Genomic DNA, 23,474 nt, shown 5'->3' with positions numbered 1-23,474 from the left:
CTGCTCGTGGTGGCACTCTGGGTCCTGGTCCTATGGTAATGGTCCCCCTGGCATTCGTATGCCTGTTACTGGTCTTCCTAGTACTGAGTTTTCTAATTCTCCTTGCTCTGGACCTGGTCTTCTTGGATCTAGTCCTCCTAACATCCTTGGTACTAGTCCCCTCCTCGTCCTTACTTATTATGGTCCCCTAGCCCTATTGGTCATAATCATCATGCTCATAATCTTCCCAGTCCTCCTGCTTCTACATTACCTGATCATGGTACTTGTTGCTCTGGTTATCCAGGGCCTGGCCATCCTGTTCCTCACCTTCCCTGTCATCTTGTTTCTAGCCCTGTGATGTCCTGGGTGTTTTCATCCTAGTCTTGATGTCCTTGGTACTGGCTCAGGTTGCCTATGTCCCAGGTCTCTTGTCCCTGTCACTCATCATATCATAAACCATGGTTTTTGGCCACCCGGATCCTTTTTGGATCCCCACGTCTTGCCCTATCTGTTTCTTTCTGCTCCTCTTGGCCCTGGTTATCTTGTCCTGGTGCTACCCACAATTTATATTCTAGCCCTGGTACCACTGGTCCTGGTTTCATCTGACCGCTTTTGTGTTGTCTATCTCAGTCATTTTGCTCCTTGTTTAGGTTGTTCTGATGCTTCTGGATCTGTTCTTTGTCCTCTTAGTCCTACTGGTACTGCAGCCATTGATACTGGTCCTCGTAATCCATTTTCTGCTTGTGTGAGTCCTTCAGAATCTGGTAATTTTGGCCCTGGTGTTTGTGGCCATCACTGTCCTGTCCCCTTGGGCCTTTAGATTCTGGCTCGCCTTCTTACACTGATCCTCCTCACCTCGGTCCTGCTACCTTTAAGGATTTCTCTGCTATTCTTGTCATTCTGAGCCCTAGTCTCCTAGATCCTGATCTTCATGGTTCTGTTATGCCTGTTTCCAGTCCTCCTGGTCATGATCCGTTTAGTTCACCTAGTCCTTCTTTCTCTGATTTTCTGGGTGCCCTTTGTACAGATCACCTTGGTCTTCCTAGTCTCTGCCCTGCTTACCATGGTTTCCTGGCACTACTGACCATTGCCCTCCAGGTCTTGATCCTCCTGGACCAAGCCCTCGTGCTTCCTGCCCTCATCTTTCGGCCATAACCTGCCCTGGCCCATCAAAGATCATCCTAGCCTTTCCTACTTCTCATGTTCTTTGACATGCAGTTGATGCTAGCCTTAGAATTTCCTGGCCATGTACTTCCTGGTCTGTAATGTTGTCATTCCCATTTACTCTTGCACCTAGTCCTTTGAATCCTTGGACTTGTTCCTTTTCATCCCCCTAACCATAATTCTCATCTATCAGTCCTCTTCAGTCCATCTTTTCTGTACTTTTTTCCACCATTCAACTAAACATATTTCCACAGATCTATTTATTGATCCATTATCCTGTCATTTATGTCCATCATTCCTTATCTCAATTCATCTTTGTCTTTTTCCTCCATTTACATTTATCACCCATTGCGATCTCCCCAACCACACACCAATCGATCAATATTCCCTTTCTTTGTCCTTTACATGTATCACTCTCTTATCTTTCCACCATCCTTCTTTCCAGCCATCCTTCTTTATGCCTTCCCGTCATCCCTTCTTCTAACCATATATTATTTCACCCTCTCTATCTACCTCTGCATCCATTCATCTCTACATCCCCTCCATGCCTGTCCCACCACTCAACCAACCGATCTTTGCATCTATTCATTCTCTCATCATCCTTCTGTCCTTCTCTCCTCCCTGCCTTCCTCCTTGATTGCAAGAGGGGTTTTTTGTATCTATATTTAGACCCGAGTCTCTGATCCAAGTTAAAGAAGCCAAATACGAGAACTTAAATGGTTTATGTTACAAAGAATTACCCAGAGACATTAAACTTCACGCAGAATCCAGCACCTCACTCTCCACTCTGAATTTCATGTTACATATTGAAAAACTGAGAGCCAGTAACACTGTGGTCCATATAGACACACATGGCAAGTGTAGGAGGGTTAGCCATTAGCAGCCTCTTTAATATTGTGCAGATATTTAAGAATAAACAAACGGTTGGCCAAAGTGCAACAGGGTAAATTGAAGCTTTAAATGTTGTTTGGGACAACAAAGCACCTCAGGTATTAAGGAGACATCGCCCTAAAGCCACTCAATATCAATCATTTTCAAGGTTGTGAATGGCAGAGTTGTATTTTAAATGTAAAGCCAATTGGCTTTTCCAATGCTTGTTTTTTAAAACTTTTAAACCCTGTCAACTTGTGAACACTCAGGCATGTGAAGAGGTAGGTACTAGTTTAAAAGTGCTATTTTGCAAGTAAACACGAACATATGGATTGTCTGGGCTTGGAAACATTTTTTAAATTTGTATTTTAGCATTCATCATTGTTAAGAAACAAGATTTCCGCAAGAGCTAATTATGAAATAGGCAATCCCTTACTATACCCACACTAGACAATTGTTTTATATGTTCTGTCAATTATCTCATGAGAAACTGTTTCTAGAGACTATTGCTTTTTTGTGTTGATGAAAATTTGAATAATGATTTGTCTGCAGCCTCAGTGCAATGTTTGTTCTTTGACTATACTGTGACAAACAATTCAGATTGCAGCAACAGTGAAACCTAATCACATGCTTCACTGAATTTAATATGATCACTTGTTTTCTATTTTACTTAATCTTCACTTGCTGCAGATTGCCCTAAATTAAATGTAATTATATTGGATTGTGTAAAAAGAGAACATAATATTTCAACCGGCAGAAAATGTATCAGTGCTTAGTTTAGGGACTAGAACTGTTTGTAAAATATACGTATCATTTTTGATATGTTTAGTTTGTCCAATCATCCAACTTACTGAATACATTACACCCTGTTGTTGGTGTTAGAATTTACGAATTTATGTTAGGTTATGTTATGTTATTATGTTATGTTATTATATATTTATAACGCGCACGGATTCTCTGGAGTGTCCCGGCGCGGAAGCCAGTATAAAGGAAACTGAGGGGCGTGAGACGCGGCTAGATGTTAATTGAAAAGCAGGGTTTTTAACTGCTTCCTAAACAACCTAAGGTCTTGGGTGCTTCGTAGTTCGTAGGGCAGAGCATTCCAGGCTTTGGCTGCCTTGAAAGAGAGGGAGCTCCCCCCAGTCCTTGCATGGCGGAAGCATGGTATATTCCCCTGCAAAATGCAGATATCTATAAGGCACATAGAAATCAAATCGTCTTCTGAGGTAGGGGCCCCCAGATTTATATAGGGCACCATGGGCAAGTGTGAGCGCCTTGAACAGGACACGCTGTCTCACTGGGAGCCAATGCAGATCTCGAAGATGTTGTTTTGTACTGGACCTACCGGGAATTCCCAACAGCCCTCTTCCTGTTGCGTTTTGGATGGTTTGTAACTTTTTTAACTGATAACTGGGAAGGCCAATGTATAAGGCATCGGCATAGTCTAAGCGCGAAAGGATGAGAGCTCGGGTCACCATTTCTTTTGCTGATCTGGGCAGTAATACAAAAGGGGGTGGTGATGGACGGAGCATCAGAACTAATCAAACACTCACACCCAGTCAACAGATCTGGGTTTGATCCAGCACCATTCTTTAGCCCACTTTGCCACCCCAGTTCAGACATGGCCATATGGAAATCAGTCTGACCCTGTGCCTCATGGGAATAGTCCAGCCCGAACTGCCAAGCCATGCCTTCCCTGGACCGGAAACAAGCTTCCTAGGACCGGTTTCTGGCATTTCAGCCGTCTTCAGCCCGGCTTGCTTGAATCCAGTGGCAAAGTGAGCAAGGGACTCACGTCTGAGCATACCCTGCCAACTTATGGCGAACAAAGCGGTACAAAAGGGGGTGGTGATGGACGGAGCATCAGAACCAATCAAACACTCACACCCAGTCAACAGATCTGGGTTTGATCCATCACCGTTCTTTAGCCCACTCTGCCACCCCAGTTCAGACATGGCCATATGCAAATCAGTCTGACCCTGTGCCTCATGAGAACAGTCCAGCCCGAACTGCCAAGCCATGCCTTCCCTGGACCGGAAACAAGCTTCCTAGGACCGGTTTCTGGCATTTCAGCCGTCTTCAGCCAGGCTTGCTTGAATCCAGTGGCAAAGTGAGCAAGGGACTCACGTCTGAGCATACCCTGCCAACTTATGGCGAACAAAGCTGTACAAAAGGGGGTGGTGAAGGACGGAGCATCAGAACCAATCAAACACTCACACCCAGTCAACATATCTGGGTTTGATCCATCACCGTTCTTTAGCCCACTCTGCCACCCCAGTTCAGACATGGCCATATGCAAATCAGTCTGACCCTGTGCCTAATGGGAACAGTCCAGCCCGAACTGCCAAGCCATGCCTTCCCTGGACCGGAAACAAGCTTCCTAGGACCGGTTTCTGGCATTTCAGCCGTCTTCAGCCAGGCTTGCTTGAATCCAGTGGCAAAGTGAGCAAGGGACTCACGTCTGAGCATACCCTGCCAACTTATGGCGAACAAAGCGGTACAAAAGGGGGTGGTGATGGACGGAGCATCAGAACCAATCAAACACTCACACCCAGTCAACAGATCTGGGTTTGATCCATCACCGTTCTTTAGCCCACTCTGCCACCCCAGTTCAGACATGGCCATATGCAAATCAGTCTGACCCTGTGCCTCATGAGAACAGTCCAGCCCGAACTGCCAAGCCATGCCTTCCCTGGACCGGAAACAAGCTTCCTAGGACCGGTTTCTGGCATTTCAGCCGTCTTCAGCCAGGCTTGCTTGAATCCAGTGGCAAAGTGAGCAAGGGACTCACGTCTGAGCATACCCTGCCAACTTATGGCGAACAAAGCGGTACAAAAGGGGGTGGTGATGGACGGAGCATCAGAACCAATCAAACACTCACACCCAGTCAACAGATCTGGGTTTGATCCATCACCGTTCTTTAGCCCACTCTGCCACCCCAGTTCAGACATGGCCATATGCAAATCAGTCTGACCCTGTGCCTCATGGGAACAGTCCAGCCCGAACTGCCAAGCCATGCCTTCCCTGGACCGGAAACAAGCTTCCTAGGACCGGTTTCTGGCATTTCAGCTGTCTTCAGCCAGGCTTGCTTGAATCCAGTGGCAAAGTGAGCAAGGGACTCACGTCTGAGCATACCCTGCCAACTTATGGCGAACAAAGCGGTACAAAAGGGGGTGGTGATGGACGGAGCATCAGAACCAATCAAACACTCACACCCAGTCAACAGATCTGGGTTTGATCCATCACCGTTCTTTAGCCCACTCTGCCACCCCAGTTCAGACATGGCCATATGCAAATCAGTCTGACCCTGTGCCTCATGAGAACAGTCCAGCCCGAACTGCCAAGCCATGCCTTCCGTGGACCGGAAACAAGCTTCCTAGGACCGGTTTCTGGCATTTCAGCCGTCTTCAGCCAGGCTTGCTTGAATCCAGTGGCAAAGTGAGCAAGGGACTCACGTCTGAGCATACCCTGCCAACTTATGGCGAACAAAGCTGTACAAAAGGGGGTGGTGAAGGACGGAGCATCAGAACCAATCAAACACTCACACCCAGTCAACAGATCTGGGTTTGATCCATCACCGTTCTTTAGCCCACTCTGCCACCCCAGTTCAGACATGGCCATATGCAAATCAGTCTGACCCTGTGCCTCATGGGAACAGTCCAGCCCGAACTGCCAAGCCATGCCTTCCCTGGACCGGAAACAAGCTTCCTAGGACCGGTTTCTGGCATTTCAGCCGTCTTCAGCCAGGCTTGCTTGAATCCAGTGGCAAAGTGAGCAAGGGACTCACGTCTGAGCATACCCTGCCAACTTATGGCGAACAAAGCGGTACAAAAGGGGGTGGTGATGGACGGAGCATCAGAACCAATCAAACACTCACACCCAGTCAACAGATCTGGGTTTGATCCATCACCGTTCTTTAGCCCACTCTGCCACCCCAGTTCAGACATGGCCATATGCAAATCAGTCTGACCCTGTGCCTCATGAGAACAGTCCAGCCCGAACTGCCAAGCCATGCCTTCCCTGGACCGGAAACAAGCTTCCTAGGACCGGTTTCTGGCATTTCAGCCGTCTTCAGCCAGGCTTGCTTGAATCCAGTGGCAAAGTGAGCAAGGGACTCACGTCTGAGCATACCCTGCCAACTTATGGCGAACAAAGCGGTACAAAAGGGGGTGGTGATGGACGGAGCATCAGAACCAATCAAACACTCACACCCAGTCAACAGATCTGGGTTTGATCCATCACCGTTCTTTAGCCCACTCTGCCACCCCAGTTCAGACATGGCCATATGCAAATCAGTCTGACCCTGTGCCTCATGAGAACAGTCCAGCCCGAACTGCCAAGCCATGCCTTCCCTGGACCGGAAACAAGCTTCCTAGGACCGGTTTCTGGCATTTCAGCCGTCTTCAGCCAGGCTTGCTTGAATCCAGTGGCAAAGTGAGCAAGGGACTCACGTCTGAGCATACCCTGCCAACTTATGGCGAACAAAGCTGTACAAAAGGGGGTGGTGAAGGACGGAGCATCAGAACCAATCAAACACTCACACCCAGTCAACAGATCTGGGTTTGATCCATCACCGTTCTTTAGCCCACTCTGCCACCCCAGTTCAGACATGGCCATATGCAAATCAGTCTGACCCTGTGCCTCATGGGAACAGTCCAGCCCGAACTGCCAAGCCATGCCTTCCCTGGACCGGAAACAAGCTTCCTAGGACCGGTTTCTGGCATTTCAGCCGTCTTCAGCCAGGCTTGCTTGAATCCAGTGGCAAAGTGAGCAAGGGACTCACGTCTGAGCATACCCTGCCAACTTATGGCGAACAAAGCGGTACAAAAGGGGGTGGTGATGGACGGAGCATCAGAACCAATCAAACACTCACACCCAGTCAACAGATCTGGGTTTGATCCATCACCGTTCTTTAGCCCACTCTGCCACCCCAGTTCAGACATGGCCATATGCAAATCAGTCTGACCCTGTGCCTCATGAGAACAGTCCAGCCCGAACTGCCAAGCCATGCCTTCCCTGGACCGGAAACAAGCTTCCTAGGACCGGTTTCTGGCATTTCAGCCGTCTTCAGCCAAGCTTGCTTGAATCCAGTGGCAAAGTGAGCAAGGGACTCACGTCTGAGCATACCCTGCCAATGGCATAACAGTACCCATCTGTGGGTGCCATACACAAGTGCCATGGGAGTGTAACGGGCACTTGTGCCTGCTTTCAGCATCCCTGGGGCACGTTGGTATTACAGAAGGGGCCCCAAATGTTTGTGCTGCCCCTTCTGTAATAAAGATAGCACTCTCGCACATATAGTGTCAGCGCTATCATTAGAGGGTGTTCCCTCATTTGCATCGGGCGTGAGAATCTCTTTGCCTCTGTGCCCCCACGGTATTAACAACATGGATGCAATGACAAACATGCCTTTAGAAGACGCGCTGAAGGTGCGCCACAAGAAGGTAGCTGAGCCTTCTAAATGCAGCCCTCTAAAGGGATGAATGTAGGTACCATAGACCCCACAGAAGTCCTATTGCAAGCAGATGCAATCATTCACAGAATCTGCCTGCAAGGGAATCTCTAATCCCCTTTAAAAGTATAGGCGGGCTGCCGTCTGCTTAGTGAAACATGGAGCAGCTTTAAAGGAGCTGCTGCATATTTCTCTTGAATGCGCTGCCCTGGGGAGGTACAAGTTTGCAGATCCCCTGAGGGCAATGCATTCTTCCTGATTGGATGCACTTTCCATGTTTGCATCTGGCGCACCTGCACGACGGTGCGCCGAGGTGCAGACATGAAAAGTGCGCCAAATCTGTAATATAGGCCCAGGTGTGCCTTCTAGTTTTGATCGCCTTTTGGGGCAATGAGAGTTTAATGAGATCTTCAGTGGTGCCAATTGTGCTTTTCAAATCATAAGTCTTCCTACTGCCCTTAACAGAACTGCACATCAGGCTGGATTGTTAACCGCACCTGACGCAAGATCGGAGCAACCAGAAGGAAAAGAAGGAAAAGAAGGAAACTGCAGCGGAGTATGGACTTGCTCTACACTTGCATCATGGTCATTGCGGACCAAGCACTCAGGGGCACACTCTCTGACCTTACATCAGAAGGAAAATGGGCATAGGTATTTTATGCTCTGGTAAGATGTTGTGTACACCAGGTACTGTCATTTAGTGATTTCTATTGGTGACAGAGAATAATGATTTCCTACAAACTAACTACGGGTATGCAAGTGTAATTCCTGTACCATAATTGTTCCTGGATCAAAAGGGAGCACAGCTGTTTTCTGTAGGGGGTTTATGGATGTTAAATGTCAGTCACACACAGCTGACATTGAATTTTACTTGTTGTCATTGTGTCGTCTCATCCCCCTGCATGTATACAGTGTGGCCATACTATGTTCTCCCTCTGAGGCCCTGATTACCAATGGGTCATTGTTGTCTCACCCCCAAGCCTCGAGGTTGGAATTTGGATGGTGTTTTTTTTATATTTAACACATCCAGTAGTGAGTTAAATACCTAAACATTCATTACATTTCGGAAGAACTAACTTGCCAAAATTTAGCTGGGAAAAAGCGATCAGTATTTACCATAGCAAGCCAACCTAGAATGAATGTATAGCTTTCTCCAGACACAAGGGAGCACCCACTATATGTCAAGAAAATACAATTTCAAGCTTAGAGTGGTAAATAAATTATGTTGCTTTCTAGTTTGACATGGATGGCACTGTGCTAATCCTATACTTGAAAACTTTGCTTGAAAAACAAACATTTGAAGTGAGCTGATTCTGTCTTGGTGTTGAATGGCGCTCCACACAAAGTAGCTTCTCTTCACTTAAATCTATCTATCTATCTATCTATCTATCTATCTATCTATCTATCTATCTATCTATCTATCTATCTATCTATCTATCTATCTATCTATCTATCTATCTATCTATCTATCTATCTATCTATCTATCTATCTATCTATCTATCTATCTATCTATCCATCCATCCATCCATCCATCCATCCATCCATCCATCCATCCATCCATCCATCCATCCATCCATCCATCCATCCATCCATCCATCCATCTATCTATCTATCTATCTATCTATCTATCTATCTATCCATCTATCTATCTATCTATCTATCTATCTATCTATCTATCTATCTATCTATCTATCTATCTATCTATCTATCTATCTATCTATCTATCCATCTATCTATCTATCTATCTATCTATCTATCTATCTATCTATCTATCTATCTATCTATCTATCTATCTATCTATCTATCTATCTATCTATCTATCTATCTATCTATCTATCTATCTATCTATCTATCTATCTATCTATCTATCTATCATTTGAAATTGGGTTGTTGACAGAGGTGTGAGCCATCATCAAACAACAGCCACAATCCCTTGCAAGGTGAACCACAGGAATTCAGTATATTAACCTGTGTTTAACCCTATGTAGCTTGCCATAAAACTCAATCAGGCCTAATTTAGAGGCAATTTGTAGCACACATACAGTAATAAATGAAAACACAACATAAGAAAAATCACAAACCAATTTAGAAAAATAGAGAACATTTTAACCCTTTCGGTGCTCACGACAGCCGGAAGCCGTCCTGAGACACAGTGGGCATGTGCTCACAATAGCTCCTGGCCTTCCTGGCACCCACCACGGGGGAAGCACTGGCGCTCCACCCGTGGGATGCTCTTTAACGTGCCCCCACCGGGGAAGGCAGGGGAAGCCCTTCCCCTGCCTCCCTCCGCCCCCGCCTCCACGTCATCAAATGACGTCAGAGTGCGAGGCGCATTGGCGTCATTACAGGATACTGGAAGCCATTTGCTTCCAGTGCATTGAGGGAAGGGGAGGGATGATTATCCTCGGGGAGGGTGGGGTTAAATTTTAAAAGGCATCGGAGGAAAGGAAGGGTTTTCCTTTCCTCCGATGTCTTTTAAAAAACCATTCCAGCTGCACGATCGCGCCTGGGGCACGATCGTGCAGCAGGTGACCATTTTGTTTCGGGGCAGTGGCCGTTTGGGCAAGGGTCGCTCCCCTTGGGGGTGAAATGTGTGCACCTTGTTCTGCCCCCCTCGGGGGGGGGGGGGACAGAAACAACTATGTAAAAAAAAAATATATATATATATATATTCACTGAAAAAACCATCGGTTTCAGGTAACTATAACTCGCGCGCCCGCAATGCACTGTTGATAACGTCACATATTACATCACTCATGACATGGTCAGTGACATCACTCATGACATCACTGATGACATCACTGATGACATCGCTGATGACATCATCCAGTGAATGTGTGTTTTTCTGAAAATTACATATGTTTTATATATGTATATCTCAAGGTCGATGGAAGAATAAATGGGTATATAAGTGTCTAAATGGATGATTTGTTTTTGAAAAATTGATTGTATAACTGACTGATTAAGTGTATCTTAGTGAATACATGGCTTAGTGAGTAATGTTTAAATATGTAAATATCTGTATCAGTCTCTCACTTTGTGTATAGGTGGCTGCATGGGTTGGTGAGTAGCTACATGAGTGTCTATATAGGTTATTAGTTGGTTTTTTGAGTATCAGTATGAGTGTCTGAGTGTCTGTATGGTTCGGTTGAGGGTATTACATAGTGCATAGGTGCATGAATGAGTGACTGACTGTATGTGTTGAAGACAGCATGTGTGCAGGACTGTATGGGTGGATGAGTGTGTGCATGGGTGTGTTAGTGAGTGAATGACTGTCTCAATAGTGTCTTTATGAGTAACTACATATGTTTTAAACTAGTATATGTGACTATTGGTGTACATAAGTGAGTATATGTGAGAGTGAGAGATTGAAAGAGTTCCTGTATGAATAAGTATGTGTTTCTATAAGTGATTGTTTAAAAGACTAAGTATGTGTAAGTTTCTGTAGAAGTAAGTGTGGTGGTGTGTGTATAACTGTATAAGCAAGTAAATGGATGTTTGATTCTTTATTAGCATGAGCGACTATGTGTGTGAGTAACTCTATGGATGAGTGGCGTTGTGTAACAGGATGTATAGGTGTATGAGTACATATGATGAGTGAGTACATGTATGAGTGACTGTATAGGACGGTTGGTGAATGAGTGGATGTGTATGTGGATCTTAGAATTACTGAATAGGTTGTTGTAACTGGTATTGGTATGTCCATTGTTTTGAAAATGTTAGTTTCTATTTTTGAATGTGTGTATCAAAGGATATATTAGGGGGAGAGGAGGTCTGCCACTCTATCACAAGGATGATGTCGTCAGTGATGTCATTTGAGATGTCATCAGTGATGTCATGAGTGATGTCACTGACCATGTCATGAGTGATGTAATATGTGATGTCATCAGCAGTGCATTGCGGGTGCGCGAGTTATAGTTTGCTGAACTAACTATAACGGGGGAATTTCAATGGTTTTGAACGGGTGAAAAGTCCAGCTAACTATAACGTCCCTGAAACCTATGGTTTTTTCAGTGAATTTCTAAGGTTTTTTAAGTGCTATTTCCTAACTATAACGTGCATGAAACCTATGTTTTTTTCAGTGAATTTCAAAGGTTTTTTAAATGCTAATTTCTAACTATGCCTACAGAGATAGGACATATGAAGAAAGAAGAAAAAACGCACTGAAAGAAAAAAAAGAAATGCAGAAAGAAGCAACAGAAGTCCTCAAAGACGAAGAAAAGTGCAGGAAGAAGGATAAGGTGCTGAAAGAACAAACAGAAGAGCAGAAAGAAGCCTTGTTGCAAAATCATCCTGTACCCTCAACTTTTTCAGACGGATACTGGTGGTAACTGAGTCTGACTAACCAGTCCTAGAGCCAGTGCTATGTTAAAAGACACTCAGAATACAGTGAAAAAATCTACATACACTAGAGAACACTATGCATTGGGGTCCCCCTTTGATTAGCATTACCTCCTCTGTAAGCCCCTAGTATATAATAGGGCAGGGGATTAAAACTACCTCTGAAAACACAACACAGGGCGTGTTTGCACACGTCACCTCAGGCCCCGTCCCCTCCCTTCCCTACTATGTAAACACACCCTGTGGCCGTTTGAAGTTGGGAGATTAAGTACCCTTAAATCCTGTGGGCCCGATTCACAGAACTAACTTAAGACAAAATCCTAAACTTACTACCATTTTGGTATTCACAGAAGGCACTTACTCATTTTGGTATTCACAGAAGGCACTTACTCATTTTGGTATTCACAGAAGTTAGGAGTCCTAACTTTAGGACTCCTAAATGCCTTCTGTGAATACCGAAAGTCTTAAAATTAGGATTTTTCTCAGTTTAGTAGTAGTATAGTTAGGACTCCTAACTTTAGGACTCCTAAATGCCTTCTGTGAACACCGAAAGTCTTAAAATTAGGATTTTTCTCAATTTAGTAGTCCTAAGTTTAGGACTCCTAACTTTAGGACTCTTAAATGGCTTCTGTGAATACCGAAAGCCTTAAAATTAGGTTTTTTCTCAGTTTAGTAGTTGTAAAGTTAGGAGTCCTAACCTTAGGACTCCTAAACTGAGAAAAATCCTAATTTTAAGACTTTCGGTATTCACAGAAGACATTTAGGAGTCCTAAACTTAGGACTACTAAATTGAGAAAAATCCTATTTTTAAGACTTTCGGTATTCACAGAAGGCATTTAGGAGTCCTAAAGTTAGGAGTCCTAACTATACTACTACTAAACTGAGAAAAATCCTAATTTTAACACTTTCGGTATTCACAGAAGGCATTTAGGAGTCCTAAACTTAGGAGTCCTAAACTTAGGACTACTAAATTGAGAAAAATCCTAATTTTAAGACTTTCGGTATTCACAGAAGGCATTTAGGAGTCCTAAAGTTAGGAGTCCTAACTATACTACTACTAAACTGAGAAAAATCCTAATTTTAAGACTTTCGGTATTCACAGAAGGCATTTAGGAGTCCTAAAGTTAGGACTCCTAACTTCTGTGAATACCGAAATGAGTAAGTGCCTTCTGTGAATACCAAAATGAGTAAGTGCCTTCTGTGAATACCAAAATGGTAGTAAGTTTAGGATTTTGTCTTAAGTTAGTTCTGTGAATCGGGCCCTGAGGGTCCCTAGGGTCCAACTAGACCACTAGGTATCTCCAGTAAGCGCCACAGAGCTGCGTTGCAGAGAGATGTAAAAAGGGGCACAGCCTAGACGACCTCTCTGCAACGCAGCGCAGTGGCGCTTACTGGAAGCATCTAGTGGGCTGGTTGGCCCCCAGGGTCCCTCAGGATTGAAGGGGAATTATTTCCCCAACTTAAAACGCATCACATGGCTTGTTTGCACACATTAACTCAGGCCCCGTCCGCTCCCTTCACCACTGTGTAAACACGGCCTGTGGCCGTTTTTAGTTGGGAGATTAGGTTCATTTGAATCCTGAGGGTCCCTAGAGTCCAACTAGCCCACTAGGTACCTCCAGTAAGCTCCACAGAGCTGCGTTGCAGACAGGTGTAAAAAGTGGCACGGCCTGGACCACCTCTCTGCAACGCAGCTTATTGGCGCTTACTGGAAGCACCTGGTGGACTAGTTAGCCCCCAGGGGCCCTCAGGATTGAAGGGGAATTATTTCCCCAACTTAAAACGCGCCGTAGGGCGTGTTTGCACACGTCACCTCAGGCCCCGTCCCCTCCCTTCCCCACTGTGTAAATACGTCCTGTGGCCATTTTTTAAGTTGGGAGATTAAGTCCCCTTGAATCCTGAGGGTGCCTAGGGGCAAAATCGCCCACTAGGTACGTCCAGTAAGCGCCATTGCAGAGAAGTGTAAAAAGGGGCACGGCTTGCACCACCTCTCTGCAACGCAGAGCAGTGGCGCTTACTGGAAGCACCTAGTGGGCTAGTTGGCCCCAAGGGTCCCTCAGGATTGAAAGGGAATTATTTCCCCTACTTAAAACGCGCCAAAGGGCGTGTTTGCACATGTAACCTCAGGCCCCGTCCCCTCCCTTCACCACTGTGTAAACGCGCCCTGTTTCCGTTCTGAGTTGAGAGATTAAGTCCCCTTGAATCCTAAGGGTCCCTAGGTTCAAACTAGCCCACTAGGTACCTCCAGTAAGTGCCACAGAGCTGCGTTGCCTAGAGGTGTAAAAAGGGGCGTGGCATCAGAACACCATACTGGAGATACCTGTTGGGCTATTTGGCCCTCAGGGACCCTCAGTATTGAAGGGGAATTAATTCCCCAACTTACAACTGGCCAGGGGGCGCGTTTGCAGAGTGCTGCAAGGAGGGGGCGTGGCCTCGGCACGATTCCGGTCCTTTATTTATTTTATTCTTTTAAGAAGGAGGGTTGTGTGGCCCCCCTTCTTTTTCTAATTCATTGGCCCTGGGCCGGCACCCTAATTTTTTTTTTGAAAAACAATAAATGTGGCCCTCCCAAGGCCTTAATCGGCCTTAATCGGCCCCGGGGACCCCAACCCCCGGGTCATGGCTTTTTTTTTTTTTAATTCTTTAGGAGGGGGGCTGCGTTGCCCCCCTCCTCAGGCCACTTATGGCCCCGGGGACCCCATCCCCCGGGCCGGCTTTTGTTTTTTATTATTTAAAAAAATATATATATTTATAGAAACACCTAGGACATGCTGGACAAACAGTATGTACCTATCACCATGACGATTTGCGTGATATTTATTAAAAGGCGACTATGCATACAATGAATCCACGTGGAATGTATTTACACCGCTAGTGAAGCTCTGACGTGTCTGACGCCCTACCCTGCCTAATCCCGGCGCCCCCGCCGGTGGGTACTTTCCAAGTAGACACCCTTGCCGTTTATTTATACAAAGATGGGTAGCTATTGACGGGCACATTTAATACACACGCACACCAAGCCATTCAAAGGGGATTCGACAAAAATTCGACCAAACTATACAAGAAACCCCCCTCACAGTTAATAAAACACACCTCCACCGCCAGATGTGTAATACTTTTTATTTTACTCTCTGGAAAGGAGACGAACCTCACTTGAGAGTCACAGCGTGCTCCTGGCTGAGCCCAATGCTGTGTTACACCCACCAGTGCCCTCCGATTGCCTCTCACCTCTGTGTTTTATTCCACCAGCTAGTGCGTATGCTATGACACTCTCTAGCCCATGTGCACTGTAACACCACCCTGTGAATATGTCATGCCACACTTGCCTTCGCACGGGTTATATTGCCCCATCTAACGTGCCTTCCTCGATGCCTATGTTATAACGGACAGCGCTATGCCATACATATTACAATCTGGGATCCATATCTTTGTCACTGTGCATATGCAATGTTACACTCCCCAGCACATATTTTATATTACAACTTTAGAGACTAGTTAGGTTACACAACACTGCCCTGTGCATATTACACTCTAAGTCACATAACGCATAGCACGCGCTAGTGCCTGTGCTATCTCGCACTCTCCAATTAATTTATCATTGGTACAATGTATTGCATATTATATTTCACGCCCCGGTTCATCTTATATCACACTTTTTGGTGCATAGTTTATACCATATACTATATCTTGTTTTCATTTTCAATCGTGCTCTCAGGACTATGTTCTATATAACACTGCAATCCGATTGGCCGCACTCTGCTCGTCCTACCAGCGTGTTACCCCAAAGCATTGTGGTCCATGAAGTAGCGTCGGCGGGTACGCCTATGCCAAAAGTTTAAAATGAAAATTAGTGTTGCGTTAGCCATCCCTGGACACGTGTTTCGAGGTAGATGCCTCTCGTCAGCAGGGAGTAGGTATGTGTGTGGGGTTGCTGCGTAGGCTGCCAAAAAATATTCTCAGGTAAAGTACCACTCAAGGCGCGCAGGTGCGTAGCCATGGGCTCGTCAGCCCCACCGGCTCAAGGGAGCCTGAATATAAACAAAAATCCGAATTGCCGCACTCTGCTCGTCCTACCAGCGTGTTACCTCAAAGCATTGTGGTCCATGAAGTAGCGTCGGCGGGTACGCCTATGCCAAAAGTTTAAAATGAAAATTAGTGCGGACAATCGGATTTTTTTTTTCTTTTCTTTCTACATAACACTGCGTCCACCTACCCTTTTCATGGGCATTACATTTTGCGATGGGGGGTGGAGGGTCAGGGGGTGTTTCTCCCAAGGGAGCCCAGAGTCACAGTCACAAACGTCCTCTTCTTCCTGAATAAAAGTGAGATTATGCTGCATACTTGTTCATATTTTAAGTAGTTCGCACAGACACACATTTTAAAAACAATAAAGTTCCTAATACCCACCTTCTCTGAACAGTTAGCTTGCTGCCCCATCCACCTCCTCCCTATCCTCTGTTGTCTGAATCCATGGACTAGCCTCCTCCCTCCTGCCATGCATGGTCTGATGTGCTGCCACTGCCCTCCGTTTAGCATGATGTACCAGTCCACTCCTCCTGCCCTCCATTGCCAAATTCTATGGCCCATCATTGACCTCCTGCTTAGCCTCTGTGCTTAGCTTGCTGCCCCTATTCTCCTTCCCCCTGCCCTCCGATGTCTTTGTGCATGCCCTTGCTCCATCCTTTTTGCCCACCATGTTCCATGGACCTGCCACTCCTATCTACTCTGAGTGTTATGTTGAGCTGCCACTCCCCTCCCACCTGCCTAGCATTGTCAGATGACTGCAACCTGTCCGTGCCACCTCCACCCTGCCTGTCCACATGCCATGCCCCTATCCCCTTCCTCCTGTCCTCCATGGTCCATTTTACTGCCACACCCTTCTGCCCTCCCATGTCTGTTGTGCTGCAACTGCTCCTTCTGCCTTCCCCGCGCTGTCAGTTGTGAGGCCCCTTCCCCTGAACTCTCTTGTCTGTGCCCAGGTCCTGACCCTCCCTTCTATCCTCCATGGTCCTTTGTGCATGCCCCTGCACCCTCCTTCTTGCTCATCATAGCCATTGTGCTGCCACTAAACCTCCTGATTGCCATGCATGGCCTTCTGTGCTGCCATGGCCCCTCCCACCTTCCCTGTGTGGTCAGCTAGCTGCCTCTGACCCCCTCCCACCTTCCCTCCATGGTCTGTGTGTATGCCATCATAGTCTCATTGTTGCTCTCCATGGTGTGTCTTGTTTCTAGTGCCCATCCTGTCTGACCTCCATGGTCATCTTGCTGCTCCTGCCCTGCCCCTTTGCCCCCAGCCCTCTGTCTCCATGTGCAGACCCCTATTCCCTCCCTCCTGGCTTGTCTGTTCCATTGTAATGCCCCTGATCTGTCCCTCCTGCCCTTTAGGGTCTGTTATGCTGCAGCTTTCTCTCCTGTCTGTCCATTATGGTCAGCTAGCTACCATTGCCTCTTTCCCCTCTGTTCTCTGTTGTCCATGTGCATGGTCCTGTCCCCTCCCTATTGCTTTCTATGGATTGATGTGCTGCACTCCCGTCCCGCATGCCCTGTGTGGTGTATTGTGCTGCTGCAAACCCTGATGCCTGCCCTGTAGGGTCAGTTTGGTGTACCTCTCCATGTCCCTCCTGCCCTCTGTTATCCGAGTCCATGTCCCTACCCCAATTCCTCCTGCCTACCATGATCCAATGTACCATACTTGCGAACATTTTGAACTTGGCAAGAGGGAGATTTTGAAAAAAAACTGGTGTATTGATTTTCCCCTTTGAGTTACATTGAAAAAGAGGAGATTGTAGACAGGAGACAGATCAAATAAAGCCCATTTGCGCTTAAAAACTTTGGACGTTTCCTGGCTGAAATGGGTCTGTTGGCATGTATGGTTGTACTACCACTGCCTCTTCCTTCTGCTCACAATGGTCTATTATATTGCCATAGCCTCTCTTGCCAGTCGTGTATTGTTGGTTTGTTGCCCCTGCCCCCCTTTCCACTGCCCTCCATAGTCTGTTGTGCTGTCACTGCCCTTCCTGCCTGCCCAGTGTGGTCAAATTGTTGCCTCTGCACTCTCCTACCTGCCTTCAATTTTCAGAGTCCGTGCCCTTGCCCTCGGCCTCTCAACAGTATCCCAATGAACAACTAGATTGCTAACATTCTATATTTATTACAAAAGTGTGGAACGCCTGACGTCATCTTCATGTAATCAAAACTGTAATACCTAGAGCATTTCCTTTAGAAATTACATATATGAGAGGGTCTTATTTGCATCAAAATTATGGTTAGTGCTCTAAAAAACTAAAATGAGGACATATTTTCTGAGTTTTCAAATAGCGACAAAGAACTTTTAAATTATTTGTAATCTTTATTTTTTTTATCCAGTTTACCACTTGATTAAATGTTGCGTCCAGGGGAGAGGATGTGGAGTTACTTCCAGAGTTGCAGACTTTGCAACTGGGGAACCAGGTTGGAGTTTCTGCTTCAGCTCAACATTCTGTGATTGTGGTCAAATCACTTAATCTCCCCATGTCTACAACCAAAATGAATGTGATCTTGTGTGATGTAACCAATGCTCATGTAAAGCATTCCAATACCTGACAAGTCTGCACTATATAAAACTGCACATACACAAAAAATAAGTGTTTTGCACACTTCTGTTATTGGGCTACATGTGGGCTACATCTGGGTGATATTTGTGCTGTATTTAGGCTCTTTTGTGTCTGGTGGCCATCTTGGGAGATTTATTTGTTATGAAGTTCCTAATTTCCTCATTTACTGCAGTCTCCTCAGTAGGAAATGCTTTCAGTTTTTTACTTTGATTCCATCAAGAAGGTATTCAGATATGTCACACATTTGCCATAAATTCTGAATGTGAGCACTCTAGTTGCTCATTAGATCACTGTAGTAAAGCTACTGCTCACCATGGAAGTCTGCTGCTGGTATTAAAAGTGCATGTTTCTGTCTACATATCAGAATTTTTTAATGAAATAGAAGAGGATTTGAGAAGTCGCTCAAAATGTGCCCTAATTTTTCTTTCTTCAGCACTAATCATAATTTCTATGGCAAAATGAACCCCCTCATTGTGTTCCTTTTTAAATTAAATATTTTAAGTGATACCAGTTTATTCCAATCAAGATGACTTCAGGTGTGCCATATTTTTGTCATAGGCAAGACAGTAAGCACTCTAGTTGTTCTTAAGAACACTCTGGGACATTCTGTCATTGGGCTATACTTGGGCTACATCTGGGTGATATTTGGGCTACATTTAGGCTCTTTTGTCTCTGGTGGCCATCTTGGGAGATTTATTTGTTATGAAGGTTCCTAATTTCCTCATTTACTGCAGTCTCCTCAGTAGGAAATACTTTCAGTTTTTTATTTTGGTTCCATCAAGATGGCATTCAGATGTGTCACACATTTGCCATAAATTCAGAATGTAGCACTCTAGTTGCTCATTAGATCGCAGTAGTAAAGCTACTGCTCACCTGGGAAGTCTGCTGCTGGTACTTAAAGTGCATGTTTCAGTCTGCATGTCAGATTTTTTTTATGAAATGGAAGAGGATTTGAGAAGTCAAAATGTGCCCTAATTTTTCTTTCTGCAGCACTAATCATAATTTCTATGGCCAAATGAACCCCCTCATTTTGTTCCTTTGTAAATTAAATGTTTTAAGTGTTACCACTTTATTCCAATCAAGATGGCTTCAGATGTGCCATACTTTTGTCATAAGTAAGACTGTTAGCGCTCTAGTTGTTCGTTAGAACACTCTGGGACATTCTGTCATAGGGCTATACTTGGGCTACATCTGGGTGATATTTGGGCTACATTTGGGCTCTTTTGTCTCTGGTGGCCATTTTGGGAGACTTATTTGTTATGAAGTTTCCTAATTTCCTCATTTACTACAGTCTCCTCAGTAGGAAATACTTTCAGTTTTTTACTTTGATTCAATCAAGAAGTCATTCAGATGTGTCACACATTTGCCATAAATTCAGAATGTTAGCACTCTCGTTGCTTATTAGATCACTGTAGTAAAGCTACTGCTCACCAGGGAAGTCTGCTGCTGGTATTGAAAGTGCATGTTTCAGTCTGCATGTCAGAATTTTTTATTGAAATAGAAGAGGATTTGAGAAGTCACTCAAAATGTGCCCTAATTTTTCTTTCTGCAGCACTAATCATACTTTCAATGGCAAAATGAACCCCCTCATTGTGTTCCTTTTTAAATTAAATATTTTAAGAGTTACCACTTTTTCCATTCAAGATGGCTTCAGGTGTGCAATACTTTTGTCATAAGTAGGACTGTTAGCGCTCTAGTTGTTCTTTAGAACACTCTGGGAAGCTGCAGTTGAACACAAAGGAATCAACTGACAGTCTCTGCCCTTGTTGGATGTACATGTTTTACTGAGAATGTCAGACTTCATTCTCACATGACTGGGAAAGATAATGTGAATTTACAGAAAATATGCTCTCAGTTTAGCTTATAGATCACTTTCCAAACCTCTGTGGGAAAAGCATGAGAAAATGGTTTTCTCTCAAACATGATTCATGATATCACAGAAAAAGGCTTTTTCACATGGTAAAATCACCTTAGAACACACCACAATTCCTAAAATGAGTATGGTACCATCAACAAATGATTTATAATGTAACTAAAGTCTTAAATCCTTCTATTAACTGCAATGCTTTTTAATGAGGTGCTATCATGCATATTGGTCCCAAGATGCCTGCCAACACTTCTTGGATGAAGTGCTGACAGCCAATCAGATCTGACGATGAGATGTGAGGTTAGGCTTAGGCCAGATATAGATGTGATTTTACTTTTGATTTTCTCAAAAACTACTGAACAGATTGACACCATATATGCAAAAGGCACATGCCTGACCTGAGGACAACCTCTTTGCCAAATTTCATGTAATTCTGTTCAGCCGTTCGGGCCGTACCTTCGACTAAAGGTCCTATGGGAAAATGCATGGGGAAAACGCGTTTTGGGACCCCCCTTTTTTCTCAGCCCCCGCTGGACGAATCATCCCGAGACTTGCAGGGTAGGAGCTGAGCGGAGCGCCCCATTAGTTTTGAAAATTTCACGAAGATAAGTTAACTGGCGCCAAAGTTATTCAAAATAGAATTTTCTGATTTATTATGGGAACTCGGTCCTAACTATAACTATCTACTGGCAACCGCCAGTAGATAATATATATATATTATCTACTGGCAGTCGCCAGTAGATAGTTATAGTCATTTTATACTCATTTTAGGAATTGTGGTGTGTTATAAGGTGATTTTACCATGTGAAAAAGCCTTCTGCTGTGATATCATGAATCATGTTTGAGAGAAAACAATTTTCTCATGCTTTTCCCACAGAGGTTTGGAAGGTGATCTATAAGCTAACTGAGAGCATATTTTCTGTAAATTCACATTATCTTTCTCAGTCATGTGAGAATGAAGTCTGACATTCTCAGTTAACCATGTACATCCAACAAGGGCAGAGACTGTCAGTTGATTCCTTTGTGTTCTACTGCAGCTTCCCAGAGTGTTCTAAAGAACAACTAGAGCGCTAACAGTCCTACTTATGACAAACGTATGGCACACCTGAAGCCATCTTGGTTGGAATAAAGTGGCAATTCTTAAAACATTTAATTTAAAAAGGAACAAAATGAGGGGGTTCATTTTGCCATAGAAAGTATGATTAGTGCTGCAGAAAGAAAAATTAGGTCACATTTGGGTGACTTCTCAAATCCTCTTCTATTTCATTAAAAAAATTCTGACATGCAGACTGAAACATGCACTTTCAATACCAGCAGCAGACTTCCAGGGTGAGCAGTAGCTTTACTACAGTGATCTAATGAGCAACTAAAGTGCTAACATTCAGAATTTATGGCAAATGTGTGACATATCTGAATACCTTCTTGATGGAATCAAAGTAAAAAACTGAAAGCATTTCCTACTGAGGAGACTGCAGTAAATGAGGAAATTAGGAACTTCATAACAAATAAATCTCCCAAGATGGCCACCAGACACAAAAGAGCCTAAATGCAGCACAAATATCACCCAGATGTAGCCCACATGTAGCCCAATAACAGAAGTGTGCAAAACACTTATTTTTTGTGTATGTGCAGTTTTATATAGTGCAGACTTGTCAGGTATTGGAATGCTTTACATGCGCATTGGTTACATCACACAAGATCACATTCATTTTGGTTGTAGACATGGGGAGATTAAGTGATTTGACCACAATCACAGAATGTTGAGCTGAAGCAGAAACTCCAACCTGGTTCCCCAGTTGCAAAGTCTGCAGCTCTGGAAGTAACACCACATCCTCTCGCCAAGGTGCAACATTTAATCAAGTGGTCAACTGGATAAAAAACTCATAGAGATTACAAATAATTTAAAAGTTCTTTGTCGCTATTTGAAAACTCAGAAAATATGTCCTCATTTTAGTTTTTTAGAGCACTAACCATAATTTTGATGCAAATAAGACCCTCTCATATATGTAATTTCTAAAGGAAATACTCTAGGTATTACAGTTTTGATTACATGAAGATGACGTCAGGCGTTCCACACTTTTGTAATAAATATAGAATGTTAGCAATCTAGTTGTTCATTGGGATACTGTTGAGAGGCAGAGGCCAGGGGCATGGACTCTGAAAATTGAAGGCAGGTAGGAGAGTGCAGAGGCAACAATTTGACCACACTGGGCAGGCAAGAAGGGCAGTGGCAGCACAACAGACTATGGAAGGCAGTGGAAAGGGGGGCAGGGGCAACAAACCAACAATACAGGACTGGCAAGAGAGGCTGTGGCAATATATTGTAGGCCGAAGGAAGATGCAGTGGTAGTACAACCATACATGCCAACAGACCCGTTTCAGCCAGGAAACGTCCAATGTTTTTAAGCTCAAATGGGCTTTATTTGATCAGTCTCCTGTCTACAATCTCCTCTTTTTCAATGTAACTCAAGGGGGAAAATCAATACCCCAGTTTTTTTTCAAAATCTCCCTCTTACCAAGTTCAAAATGTTCGCAAGTATGGTACATTGAATCATGGTAGGCAGGAGAAATTGAGGTAGGGACATGGACTCGGATAACAGAGGACAGGAGGGACATGGAGAGGTGCACCAAACTGACCCTACAGGGCAGGCATCAGGGTTTGCAGCAGCACAATACACCACACAGCGCATGCAGGACGGGAGTGCAGCACAACAATCCATAAAAAGCAATAGGGAGGGGACAGGACCATGCACATGGACAACAGAGAACAGATGGGAAAGAGGCAATGGTAGCTAGCTGACCATAATGGACAAACAGGAGAGAAAGCTGCAGCATAACAGACCATAAAGGGCAGGAGGGACGGATCAGGGGCATTACAATGAAACAGACAAGCCAGGAGGGAGGGAATAGGGGGTCTGCACATGGAAACAGAGGGCTGGGGGCAAGGTGGCAGGGCAGGAGCAGCAAGATGACCATGGAGGTCAGGCAGGATGGGCACTAGAAACAAGACACACCATGGAGCGCAACAATGAGACTATGGTGGCATACACACAGACCATGGAGGGAAGGTGGGAGGGGGTCAGGGGCAGCTAGCTGACCACACAGGGAAGGTGGGAGGGGCCATGGCAGCACAGAAGACCATGCATGGCAAGCGGGAGGGTTAGTGGCAGCACAATGGATATGATGGGCAAGAAGGTGGGTGCAGGG

Source organism: Triturus cristatus, chromosome 8, assembly GCF_964204655.1.
Source record: "Triturus cristatus chromosome 8, aTriCri1.1, whole genome shotgun sequence".
NCBI lineage: Eukaryota > Metazoa > Chordata > Amphibia > Caudata > Salamandridae > Triturus > Triturus cristatus.
This window is presented reverse-complemented; position numbering follows the sequence as displayed.